This window comes from Mesoplodon mirus (assembly GCF_964341445.2).
Source record: "Mesoplodon mirus genome assembly, chromosome: 7".
NCBI classification, from domain to species: Eukaryota; Metazoa; Chordata; class Mammalia; order Artiodactyla; family Ziphiidae; genus Mesoplodon; species Mesoplodon mirus.
Window position 1 is genome coordinate 26,769,071 of NC_138983.1, and position 14,168 is coordinate 26,783,238.

The 14,168-nt window shown below is 43.0% G+C and overlaps 1 long non-coding RNA gene across 1 annotated transcript in view; it reads right to left on the reverse strand.

The window, feature by feature from the left end:
* Positions 1-568: 568 nt before the first annotated feature.
* LOC309807548 overlaps positions 569-14,168 on the reverse strand; it is a 44,366-nt gene continuing 30,766 nt past the window's right edge. The window contains exons 2-3 of the long non-coding RNA XR_014294597.1: positions 12,166-12,284; positions 569-720 (exon numbers count right to left, since the gene is read on the reverse strand). This is a non-coding gene — a long non-coding RNA (uncharacterized lncRNA). The remainder of the gene's footprint in view (positions 721-12,165; positions 12,285-14,168) is intronic.

Sequence of the window (14,168 nt, forward strand, 5' to 3'; positions counted from 1 at the left end):
TAGTGATCTTGGATTTGAACTCAAATTTGATGGCTCTTAATGGCCTACTGTGAAGATTTGTATTTGCTTCTGTTGGGAGCAGAAGGAAAACACCAACTTGAGACACTTCACCCCTTTTGGAGTGTCCTGGCCTAATGCAGAAGTGTCAGACCTTTGGCTTCCCCACCTTCTGATGCTTTAGAGTTCATACCGTGCTACAATGGCACTGGCCCTTAGGACAACCCAGTTTTCTTATTTTCTTAGCACTCTTGGCTCCCAGTTCTGGTTTCAGCTCATATTTGAGGACAAGAGCTGTCCTAGACAATTACTTTACTACTTACAAGCCCAACAGTCCATTTAAAAAGTGATCCAGGGAATTCCCTGGTGGTCCAGTGGTTAGGACTCTGTGCTTTCACGCCGTGGCCCGGGTTCAGTCCCTGGTTGGGGAACTGAGATCCCGCAAGCCGCATGGCCAAAAAAGTAATCCAGTTCTTTTGTAGTTGGAAGGCCTTCTGAGTATCTAGTTATCTATACTGCCAGAAGCTCCCTCCTGCTTTGAACCAGTCAGAATGGGTTACCTTATGCTGCAGCAACAAACAACCTCCAGTGGCTTAGAAAAACAAAGGTTTATTTCCCATTTATGCTGCACATCCATCCCAGGTCAGCAGGGCCTCTGCTCTGTGTGATTCTTACTCAGGGATTCAGGCTGATGGAGCTTTGACTATTGGAAGAACATCAGTCCTGTAACAGGGGAGAGAAAATACAGTGAATCATACTCTCGCCGTTAAGGGCTTCAATCTGGAAGTGACACACATCAGTTTCATTCACTTTTAATTAGCCAAGGTAACTCCTAGGGCCACACCTAACTCCAAGGAAGTGCTTAGGAAGGAAGAGAACTGAAAATATCAGTGAACATCACTAACAATTACTACATGTTTTTTTCAGCTAATATTATAAACATTCTTATGTTCTTATATAGATTTGGTAACTAATTTTTAAAAATATTATTATGAAGCTCTCAAACATAAAGAATTAAAAAGAATATTATAATATAATAATATACTTCAATTAAAAATGGTTAAGATGGTAAATTTTATGTTATGTGCTTTTTACCACAATTTAAAAAAACTTGATTGGATTAAATACAAATCATTTTGTTCTGAGGATTCTGATACATTTGTGTTACAACAAGAAATAAACATAGCATTTATTTTCTTTAAAAGAAAGTTTTGTACCTTGAGGGACTATGAAGTGAGTTCTGGAGAAAGAGGGCAAAGGGAAGATGTCTTTGAGAAGTGATGAGTCTGGGAGAAGAACTTCCCTGTCAGGAAAGAGTGCAGAATCATCTAGAGGGGGTATGCCCCCTGCCTCCTGGCAGTGCCTGGATGGGTAGCATCTAGTGGGGAGGGGCTGCTCGTGCTCCCAGGGAGGCCCAATCCCAGCCTCACCAGAGTCCCTCCTGGGCCCCAGGTGTACCTGCCCAGCCTGGAACAGACGGCAGGGGTTTGACCTCTTTTGCACATCGCTACTTATCAGCTCCTAGAGCAGGCCTTGGCAGCTGGTAGGTGTTCAGTAAATATTTGTTAAGTAAGTGAATGATATGATAAGGCAAGGCCTTGGTGTTGTATAAGACCCCTAGACTTCTGCATGAGCCTATGGACTGCAGAGAGGGAGGCTGTTACCTTTCTCACAAGCTTGGCAGGATGAGGACGTGGAGTCAGAACTATGTTGATTTAAGGAAAATAAGTGACATCTTGCACACTTGTCAGGCAGCTTTCTTTTTAACTGACTATTTTCCTGCATCCCTTATAGTATGTTATGTAATACATTGTATTTGCAAATAAGTTATATTTATAAATAAATAGGAGGTATTTATTTACTAATGGATAAAGAATTTTCAGCATGTTACTCATGAACAGGGTAAGAGCTGTATCCTCCCCACGGACAGCCTTGGGTGTGAGTAGAATCTATGGTAAACAAACAGGGCGCCCCACTTGCCTTACCAGGGCTTTGAGGCCACGGCTGCAGTGTAGGTAGTTAGAGGGTGAACACAGAAGGCTTGGGTTCCACTCCTGGCTCTGACACCACCACATGGTCTCAGGTAAATCCTTCAGTCTCTTCAGTGAAACAAGTGTTGGGTTTAATGGTCCCTAAGGGAGGGCTGGAGTTCAGCCTATATGCACTGGGTCCAGCCATCCCAGTCGTCTCCAACTGGTCGGGTATCTACTATCCACTGGTTAAATATTTTGAATGTCATTCCTACTCTCAGGTCTCTTCTATATGAGGACAAGTCTCTTGCAGGTCTGCAGGAGCCAGAGGTAATCTGGCTTCTCAGAAACAGAAGAATCACAGGAACTCATCCAAAGCATTAGCTTATCCTGATTATAAATATTACTCCTAATGACTCCAGAAGCAATTGCTATGTGCCATATAAAACTGTCTTCTTATCACTGACTCTGTGCTCCAGTTTTCCATTTTCTAACCTCCTCTAAACCTTTTCTCTGTTTACTGTAAAGTAATATTTTCCCTGGCTTCAAAACATGTGGACACATTCCCTATAGATGTGGAAAATAACAGGTGGCTTGAAGTTCACCTGAAGTTCACCAGAGCACCTGAAGTTCTCTCAGGGAGCCTCACTGTTGCTCCTTGGGAGAAATCAAAACACAGAAGGAAGGTGCTGCTGTAGCCAGGCAGCCAAGGAGTAGTATGTGTTCTCTCATCTCCCCATACCTTTGCTAATGTTTCCTTTTCCATTTCCTCTCTACACCCTTTCTTCTGGTGAGCTTCTACCCACACTTCGATGCCCCGACCTATGGTTATTTTACTTCCATTACACTTGTACACCTCGCTGTTACAGAACTTAGCACTTTGTAATATAAGTATTATTGATAAGTGGACTTCCCAACTTGGAGAATCTATAACCTCTGGAAAACCTGTGTTCTAACATCTAGCACGATACTCTTCCTTTTCTTTACAGTAGGTCCAATATTATCACCTATGCTCCTTTGGTCAGCCAGTCTGAGTCATACTGTTTGCCAGAACACAAAAGCAATGGCAGAAAGGGAGCCCAGAGCAGAATAAATAACATACACATCAGGATGCTTTCAATTCAGCTCACCAACTGGAAGCAGCCGCGGTACCGTGTGTTAAGAACACTCAGGGGCTTCCCTGGTGGTGCAGTGGTTGAGAGTCCGCCTGCCGATGCAGGGGACACGGGTTTGTGCCCCGGTCTGGGAAGATCCCACATGCCGCGGAGCGGCTGGGCCCGTGAGCTATGGCCGCTGAGCCTGTGCGTCCGGAGCCTGTACTCCGCAACAGGAGAAGCCACAACAGTGAGAGGCCCGTGTACCACAAAAAAACAAAACAAAACAAAAAAAAGAACACTCAGAATGGCTTCTTTGCTCTAGATCTTATTGGCTGACAGCAACTGATGACACTCAAAAACTGGGACACCCACTGCAATTTTATTTTGGAAAATATCTCAGACATAAGTAGTGTTATAAGGAGTTGGTTTTGAGGGGGTAATCCTGAATATTAAAAAGTACTTCCTGGTATTTGATGCTAAGAAGTTCCACTCTATCAACAGTAAATCTCCTTTATTTAAATTAGCTCGAGAGGCTTTCTGTTCCTGCGCCACCAGGCAACCCTATGCAAATAGTATGCCACCGGTATTAGTCAGTGTTCTCCAGAGAGAACCAAAAAGATGTCTATATATACACAGAGAGAAATTGCAAGGAATTGGCTCACATGATTGTGGAGGCTGGCCAGTCTAAAATCTGCAGGGGCGGTAGGCCATAGGCTAGAGACCCAGGGAAGAGGTGCAGTTTGAGTCCAAAGGCAGTCTGGTGGCAGAATTCCCCCTTCCTTGGGAAAGGTCAGTCTTTTTTCTACTGAGGACTTCAACTCCGTGGCAGAAACCCACTCACATTATAAAGGGTTATCTGCTTTACTCAAGTATTTAAGTGTTAATCTCAATTAAAATAATACCTTCACAGAAACAGCTAGAATAATGTTGACCAAATATCTGGGTACTGTGGCCTAACCAAGTTGACACAGAAAATTAACCATCACACCCCTCATCTCTAATCTTTAGCAGTGGCTGCCTTGAGGACCACGTTGCAAACGATCCTGAAGCCACATCCAGACGTAACAGGAAAGCACACTCTTATGAACTAGTAATGTCTGCTCTGAGCACAGAAGAGAGGATAGGCAGCCTGTGTCTTATATTTTCTATTCCTACAATAGAAGTTTGGTTTGTGTTTATTGAATGAACAAGTGACAAATCTTGCCCATTTTGCCTTTAAAACTAGGACTAGCCGTGATTCAAGATGTGTTCAAATTGAATTGTTTGATATCAACCAGGCAAGCTGAGCAAATTCTCATGCCCCCTGTGTATATGCACAAGAATGCTCCCAGCAGCTTCATTATCAACATCCCCAAACTAGAAATAACCAGAATGTTCACCAACAGTACGTGGGTAGATTAAAAAATGTGCTGTAATAAATATAAACTACAGCTACATACAACCTGGATGACTCTTACGAACAGGAGGTTGAGAAGAAGAAGCCAGACACAAAAGAACAAGGCATTAATTCCATTTATAAAGTTCCAACACACAAAATTAAGCTATATTCTATGTAGATGCACATTTAGGGGCTAAATAATTATTTTAAAAAGCAAAGAAGTGATTCCCATAAAAGCTCTGATAGTGGTTCTAGGAGCGTGTGAGATGGGGGGAGAATTCACAATATTATACTTCTTGACTTGGGTGTTAACTTTAAAACAACATGGTAAAATGTTTTCTCTGTATGAGTGTTAAACAATCAAAAAGTTTAAATTTTTTTCCTAAGGTCTGCTTATGCCAGTTCCTAAAAAGAGAAAACGGGCGGGTGCGGAATCAAAAGAAGCCGCAGCTAAAGTTAGAGTCAGCACAGGCCTGTAGGGGGAGCTCTTGCGCCCTCCATGCATCTTCAATTACTCCAAACCGGAAGGGACGACCCCTACACCTCTGCTGCATCTCCCACAGGAATGTGTCGCCTACTTCGCAAACCAACAGGAAGAAGAAAACTTCTCTCCCCGAAGGACAGCCCAGCCAATCCGAGACTGTAGCAGTCCAACCAATGAGAAGCCTCCATACTTTGGACTCCCAGCTTCCTCCAATGGCTCCTTGGTTATTACAGGTCCTCCCAAGTCTCGCCTTTTCCCTATAAAAGCTAGTTTCCCTTCCTTGTTCCCTGGGTTTGCCTGTGGTCCTCCATAATTCGGTATCCCGGGTTGCAATTCCTCTGGCATGAATGAATAAACTCACTTTGCTGGTAAAATAATTGATGCTATTGCATTATTCAAGCTGACACAGGGAACCCCAAGAAACACTGGCCCAATCCCCATTTAGCCTCTGGCCAAAGAGGCCAGTGCTTTCACTCTCCAAACTACCTCCCCAGTAGACTAGTGTCTACTTTAGACCCTTTTCTGTTTTGCTTTTTACCCCAGAACAAATGTCTCCATTTTAGTAGTGGTTAGATTTACAGTATAACAAATTTAACAGTTGAAAGCCCTAAAATTCATCCTCAGCAAAACTTGCAAAGCAGCTGCAAAAAAGATGAATGTCACTCATGGGATCAAAAGCCTAGAAGGATTTCGTGGAAAAGTTCAGCAGTGTGTGCGTGCAAAGCCTATTCTAAGCAGAAGGCTCTGTTAGACGATAGTGTCCCTCTGTCTCATTATGAGCTGGAAGTGCCTGGGATAACTGGGCTTTGGAAGGCTGCTGGTTCTTATGCAGAAATCCTGGTACAAAGGGCAGGCTCTCATGATCTGCCTTCCAGGATGCTAGGCTTAAAATTCAGAATTGAGCTTCAAGAGAGTTAGAGAAAAGGCAAAGTGATTTTAAGGGCAGGTGCTGGAGGTTTACTTTTTCCTCTTTTCATAGCTTTGAGTACTTAGAAATTTGTAGTTAAGTATGCTTTCTTCCCTCTGGAAAACAGATTTCCCTGCTCTCTCACCTCTGCCTGGGGAAAAACAAATTTCATATGGAAACCTGAAAACCCAAAGAGAAATATGCAACGCTTCAGACACCTTGTGTCGGCCTGGCCGTCACAGACCCCGGTTTGGGTCAGGCTGTTTAAGCTTCTCTGGAACAAGCATTTATCTACCGCAGGGTCATTTTATAGGTCCATTAAATCTACATTTTCTCTTGGGCTCCTCTCCTCAGCTCCCCTCAACCCCACTCTAGTCACACACTCTAAAAACCCCCCTTAAGCCCCAGAAATAAATCTCTATAAACTGCCAAGCGTTCAATCAGGCTTTTACTATATCTCTTTGTAATTAGAATAAATTTACTGCTCAGAGAGATGGGGGGAAATATGCAAGGTACTCCTTGGATAAATATACTGCAGTGAGAAAAGTAGAGGCTCTGTAAAAGTTATCTCTGTGAATTCAACAAGAATCAAGGTCACTGGAGCTGCTACATACCAGGGAATGTTAATTAATGGGCCTGCAGCTGGTGGTACCACTTGGCCACTCCGCTCCAGCTGCTTGCTCCATATTTCTCTCGTTTGGAGGACCATTCTTGGATCAAATCCCATCTCTTTTTTTCCTCCAAGTACAAAAAGTACATAAGTCTATCCTGGAAGGATGCCAACCTTTCAGAGCACTAAGCTAAGCGTTGTTTCTTAGCTATTTTTATCTCCTTTTTAAAGAGAGGTCACTCTATCACCTCTGGAGCTGGATTACTTGTAATCGGTGTTCAAGCTGTGGCCTGAGGTCACCGTTCTGGCACTATCCACAGGGAGGTGTCCTGAAGTTGTAGAGCAGACGGGCACTTGTAACTTGCCCTCAAACTAAAGCGGAAGGCACCTGAAAAGATGCACCTATCTCTCTCCTCACTACATAGTCTACATTTTAAGCCAGGCTGAAGGCAAGGTGAAAATGCAACCCGAGCACTCAATGGCTCAGAGCTGAAGAGGGAGAGAGAAAGAAACAGGAGAAAAGGAGAAGAGAAGAGAGTCTGACAGAAGAGGCAGAAAGTATCAGGGTAGTTTATACCAGTTAAATCTCTGGGAAGCATTAAATGAGACCAGGCATGTAAACCACTTAGCACAGTTAGCTGGGACACAGGCCAGCTATTGGTAATTAAAATAACTTCAGAGTTGAGGTAGAACAGACGTGTACAACATGGACCCGTCCCTGCACTGCCTTGGGACTGTATTTAGGCAGTGCGTTACTCTGGTTTAACCTGGACTTCGGAGTCAGAAAGATCTGGTTTTATGTCCCTGCTCAACCACTTATGTAGCTGTGTGTCATTTGACTGCTTAGTTATCTCTTTATATCTCAACTTTCTCATCTGTATAATGGGGCTAATTATAGTATCTGCTTCAGGGCTACTGAGCAGATTTAATGAAATACAGCATGTGGGACCTTTAGGACAGTGCTTGGTACATGTTAATCTCAATAAATACTCATTGTTGTAACTGGGGCTCTTATAACTGTTTTCATAGGTCAGCAAGGGAAGAATCAGGAAAAGTGTTTCAGGAAAACAGTTTGCCTCTCTGGGCGGGTGAAGATGACTTAAGAAGAGCAGTTTTTCCAAAGCAGTGAAAATGGTCCTGCTTGCCTCTATTGCAGCGGGGCTTGTTTTTCTTCTCATTTGGAAACTTTCTTCCCTTCAGTGTTACATAGTGAGGAGACTGGGCGTTCTTCCCACAATGACAGACATGCAAATCTTGCCCAGAAATAACAGGGAAAATGCCCGACTCTGCTTCTTTAAGGAATTCTCCAGGTAACCATAAGCCAGAGACTCCAGGCTCAGGGCCCTGGGGATGGCTGCACCCACTCCCCTCAAGCCAGGCAGGCTGTCTTCCACTTGGGCCAGTTCCTTAATGAGAGAGACCCAGCTTTACTGAGCCCTTTTTAAAGGAAACAAGAACATTCTAAATAATTGGGAAATGTTCTCCATTACTATTTCCAAACTGTAAAATGATATTTGGGCCTTTTAAAAGATTTGGGAAATTTTCTGAAATTAAGGAATATGGATTTAAAGGAAGCCTTGGGGGATTAGAGTTTTCCTTCTCTTTGAAGCATTTGAAACAACTTTAATCTGCTTTCAGAGTGCTATGCAATTTGGCATGGCATTCTGGTAGAGTGCTGTTGTCTTCTTCGTGGAACTGATACTTTTGTGCCCCTTTTAAAACCCATCTGGAGAAATGTTTCGGGTATAAAAAGACACTTGAATTTAAAGAACAAGACTATTCAAGGTAAAGGAATGGCTTCTAAGATGCTTCAAAGAAATTTTGAAATTTCTACTTTGGGCAAAAGAAAACTAAACAAACAAAAATCTAGTTGTTTATACAGCCACAAAGATATAACTATTCATACATAATTTCCTGGTTGTTGTCCTCCTATCATATATATATATATATATATATATATATATATATAATATGTACTTTACAAAATGCAATTGTATATACTCTCATGTAATAGCACTACTCTGGGAGGCAAGTATTATCATTCTTATTTTACTGATAAGGAAACTGGGGCTCAGGGAGTTCAACTTTTGCTTAAAGAAAATATAATGTGGCAAGAACTTGAACTTGGGACGCTAGGTTTTAATCCCAATACCTTTTCCACAACACCTCATCACCTTTAACCTGCCATGTGGTCTAGGCAGCCCCAGTCAATCTTTGATGCCTCAGTTTCCCTGTCTGTGAGATGAGAATAATACCTCTCTGGCTTGCTTTCAGGGACTGGTGGATAGATTTTCCAGTGACCAAGATTTCCAGGAACAGTGTATGATAAACCTGAATGAAATACCGTTGTCCCTCGGTATCTGCGGGGAATTGGTTCCAGGAGCCCCCGCAGATACCAAAATCTGCAGATGCTCAAGTCCCTGATATAAAATGGCGTATGACAGTGAAGAGAGTCAGTGGGAGGTATCCAGAGGTTTCCCATCCGTGGATACGGAGGGCAGATTGTTCACCCTGCTGAGCCCAAAGGAATATTGCTAACACCCTGTCTACCCCCGGAATGCTCCAGAGGTCTGCAGGAGATGCACTCTGAAGCTTTAAAATGACATTGGCTGGGGCCTCCCTGGTGGCGCAGTGGTTGAGAGTCCGCCTGCCGATGCAGGGGATACGGGTTCGTGCCCCGGTCTGGGAGGATCCCATATGCCGCGGAGCGGCTGGGCCCGTGAGCCATGGCCGCTGGGCCTGCGCATCCGGAGCCTGTGCTCCGCAACGGGGGAGGCCACAACAGTGAGAGGCCCGCATACCGCAAAAAAAAAAAAAAAAAAAAAAAAAAAAAAAAAAAAAAAAATGACATTGGCTGCAAAAGACAAGTGCAGAATGGTTACAAAGCTGGCAGGTGGCCTGGAGGCTGCAAGTAGTTGTGAATAGCTCATTATCCCCGGGGCTGGAGAACCTGCAGAAGGGGCAGATAGGGAAGCAAGGGCACACACTGGTCCATCTGGGGCCTTAATTCCCCGAAGCTATAAAGGGGGAGATAAGTGTACCATCAAAAGGAATGAAAACTCAACAGCTATGCGATTCTAGAATATATAGTTTTAAAATGTCTAGGAAAATAATACATTTCTCCTTTCTAGTTATTTATTTAGTTATTACAAAAGTATATCTATTCATTGTCAAAATAATAGAGAGGTGTAGAATGAGAAAGTGACATTCCCTCTTTCATTTGCTCCTCCCCAAACCCACTCACTAAACTCCCCTGGCTCCCAGACATGTACTCTGCGTCCCCTAAAATGCTTTCCATTTAAATACTATGTGTGTGTGTATTTCAGATGCATGTCATACGGATTCACATATGTGTTTTTAAATGGGGTCTCATAACACATAGAGTTTTGCAACTTGCCTATTTGTTTAACTTTACAATGTATCATAGATACTTGCTCATACAGACCTCTCCTTCCCTGCCCCCAGCTTTATTGAGATATTCTTGATGAATAAGAATTGTATATATTTGAGGTGCTCCACATGATGACTTGGTGTATATATATATATATATATATATATATATATATATATATATACATACACACACACATTGTGACATGGTTACTGAAATCAAGCTAATTAACATATCCATTACCTTAAATAGTTACATTTTCGCATGTGGTAAAAAGCTCTATTCTCTCAGTAAATTTCAAGAATACAATACAGTATTAGTAACCAGAGTCACTGCGCTGTCCATTCGCTCTCCAGAACTTATGCATCATGCATAACTGAACCTTTGTACCCCTGGATCTCCCCATTTCCTCCAACCACCGTTTTAATCTCTGCTTTTAGGAGTTCAACTTTTTTAGAGACCTCTCATTTTTTTTTAAAGCATGGAGAGGGTTCCTTTGTATGGATATACTATAGTTTATTTAGCCCCATTTCTATGGGTGGAGATACAGGTAACTGCTGTGTTTTTCCCCTTAACATGAACAAATAATGCTTCAGCAAATAATAATGATGGTTTATTAATATGAAAGGAAACAATCTAGGGATAAATGGGCTAGAGCAAATTTGGGAAAGACAGTACGAAACAAAACCCTTACCCGTGAGCCCAGTGTGGGGAATCAGACCCTTCTCCGTTTAGCTCTTCATTGTGTCAGAGCGACAGGTGACACCGAAGAAAGAACCCAGGAAAAAAAACAAGTTAAAGAAAGGAAAAAGAGGGCTTCCCTGGTGGAGCAGTGGTTAAGAATCCACCTGCTGGGCTTCCCTGGTGGCGCAGTGGTTGAGAGTCCGCCTGCCGATGCAGGGGACACGGGTTCGTGCCCCGGTCCGGGAGGATCCCACGTGCCGCGGAGCGGCTGGGCCCGTGAGCCGTGGCCGCTGGGCCTGCGCGTCCGGAGCCTGTGCTCTGCAACGGGAGAGGCCACAACAGTGAGAGGCCCGCGTACCGCAAAAAAAAAAAAAAAAAAAAAAAGAATCCACCTGCTGATGCAGGGGACACAGGTTCGAGCCCTGGTCCGGGAAGATCCCACATGCCGTGGAACAACTAAGCCGGTGCGCCACAACTACTGAGCCCACGTGCCACAACTACTGAGCCCACATGCCACAACTACTGAAGCCTGCGTGCCTAGAGCCTGTGCTCCACAAGGAGAGAAGCCACCGCAATAAGAAGACCGCGCACCACAACAGAGTAGACCCCACTTGCTGCAACTAGAGAAAGCCCGCACGCAGCAACGAAGACCCAATGCAGCCAAAAATAAAAAATAAATAAAAATTTAAAATATATATATAAAAAAAGAAAGGAAAAAGAAAGCACAGCAGGATTTTTGAGAGGTTGAGAGGATCATTATCGAGTGTACAGAACCCTATAGAGAAACTGTATGATTATTATAAAATTCAGATTGGTGGCACCGTAAGAAGGAAAATGATGGCGAGGGTGAGAAAACGTTTGAGCATTTAGTCTCCATGTCAGTCCCCGCAGGATGGGGGCTGTGTCTTAGTCCTTCGTAGCCTCCATACCTGGCATAATTCCTGACAAGTAAAAGGTGTTAATAAGTACTTGAAGAAAGAGCAAGGAATACTTCTCCCCAGAGGACCAAGCCTTTTGGACATGAGCCAGCAGAACCTTCCTGAATGTAGATAAATCTTGATTTGTGACTTTATAAATAACTTGAAAATTTAAAAATATTATCTTGAGTTGAAAAGCAGTAAGTTAAAAAACAGTTTCACTAAAAAGCCTCTGTTTTGTAATTTACCTGACATGTTTCTCTGCTTACTGTTCTTTGTGTTTTAATTTGTTGCCTGCTCAAAAAATGTATTAAATTGTAATTGGACATTGAATTAAAAAAATTTTTAATTGACCTCATTTTTCTTGAACCCACCACTAAGATGTTCTGTGTCTAGTTGCGTTGTGTCAGTTGGCTGGTTTCTGCCTCTTGGCTTCAGCATTCTTGTTCCTAAATGAAGTAAAAAGAATCAAGTGCCCCATGGCAGGTCTTCAGTCTTGTTAACTGAGAATTCAAGGGAAAAGTTTAAGACATATCCTCTGTGTGATGGTCCTACTGATTGGGTAACTATGTTCCAGTCAACCAGAGATCAGATAACTTGACTTGGGTGTGTGTGTACATTCCTCAAGATATTTTTATGAGAAAGGGATAAGTGAAAGATAAAGAAACCGATATGAAGGATTTACTTTTAAAGGAGAGAGAGAGAGAGGAACCAGCTTGGTCAACCTTACCTTCTACATCAGGGTCAGCAATTTACCAAAAATACACCAAAGGGAAGATTGCCAACCCCTGTTCTTCATCAGTTGAATTCTCCAGAGTGGTAATCCATATTCATTATGATCTTGACATACTAGGGAAAGAAAGATTGAATTAAATTCAGTAGAATTGCTGGAATTATATATCAATGTTCCACATATTCATTCATTCCATAAATATGAGCAAAACCACTAGATAATCAGAAAGACTATTCTCTAGTCATTCTGAGTCATCAGGATTGTTCTGCTGAGTCTTTTAGTGAGTTCAGTGCCCTCCGTGCCCCCCAAAAAACCCCGCTGAATCCTCTTTCCCCATCCCAGCAGAAGATCTAGTTCATGATGAGACATGCTTCAGAGTGTTTGAATTGGCTTATGGAGAGAATTATCTGCAGGGAGGCGACCCAATGGTATTGTGAAAGAGAGAAGGAATAATCTGTTTAGGAAGTCATTCTTTAAATTGTCATTTTGGCAGGGTAGCTCAGAGGGTGGAGAACTGGAGTGAGGTCAGCAGTGTTGGGTTCTAGGCCTTTATTATTACCATGCTGTGTGACTCTGGGCTTCAGTTTCTTCATCATGAAATGAAGAGTCCAACAAGGTGACTGTGGCATGGAGGATCGTGCCTTCTATTAGTGTATAGGATAAAGGATGCTGATAAAATCATATTAAGATAAGTTTAGAAATTCTAAAGACTTAACGATTCTTTATAGAGATGAAAACAAAATCCTGGGGATTCTAAGGGGACTCTTCTGGGACACCAGTCCTGGGGTGGATTGTTTCCCCCCAAATCAGGTGTTCCTTGTACTCAGGGATTCTGGTGAGAGGTCTCCTTCCTAAACTAGATCAGCTGTAAACCGTGTCCTTCCTGAAGGCGATAATAACCTGGAGTTTGCATAAGGGACTCCGAGCTATAAACCTGGCACAGGGTCCTACGCCAGCAGTAACATTCTTACTGCTCTGCCCAGAGGGTTCTCTATTTGTAGCCCCCTGAGCTCTGTGAGGCCCACCCATCTCAAAAGGCAAGCTCAGGGCCTCTCAAAGAGAAGTCTTTCATAGGGCTGTTGACTGGGGTTGAAAACTGAACCCTGGCCCTGACTGAAGCCATCATTTGCACGATAATCATGACCAATTTGGAGGAGTTAAGAAAGCCTCAACTCCAGGTGCTCTTCAGTTTTGAAACCAGTCACTGTCAGGCAGGTGATGCCTCTTGTCATCTTTTGGTAACTTTAGGTACCTAGATTTGCTCTAGAGGACGAGAATCTTAAAGATGAGTTTTCTGAATCGTTTCTCTAATCTGATTAGATTTAAAGGCACTAAGGACTGTATTTCTTGTAGTTAAGAGGATGCTGACAGTCCATGGTATGTTGTGGCAGCAGAGATACACAAAATAAGATCACTGATCACTGGATACTCCTAAATAAATACTTGTAAAAGGCAAGTTTCTTCAAAGGAAATCCACTGCTGCTCTTAAAGGGAAGAGTTGTCCTCCCCCACCCCCACCCCTTTCCTGATAAGACAAAGACTTAACTGCTACCCTGAAGAATTTGGCTTTGGAAACGGCTGGTTTCACTTTGCTGAAAGGCCTGAGGCTGGGAGCAGCGGCCTGGAGGCGGTACATCTTGTGTTACTTGGCTAGGATAAATCCCTTGAGGCAACATGAAATGGTGTCTCTTTGGGTCATTTCCTTTTCTCCTGTCTCTCCATCCTATTTTTAAGAGTTAGTAGAATACTAACAACACCATAACAATAGTGATCACTCACATGGCCCTTGCTACGTGCCAGGCACATAGCTCTTAGGCCGTAGACAGATTCATGTTTTTAATTTTTATGACAACCTTATGAGGTAGGTATTATTATTAATCCCATTTTACAGTTGGGGAAATGGAGGCAAAGTCAAATAGCTACCAAGTAGGGACGCAGGATTTGAACCCAGGAAGTCTGGCTCCAGAGTCCAGGGTCATAGCGAACTTGGGTAATGAACA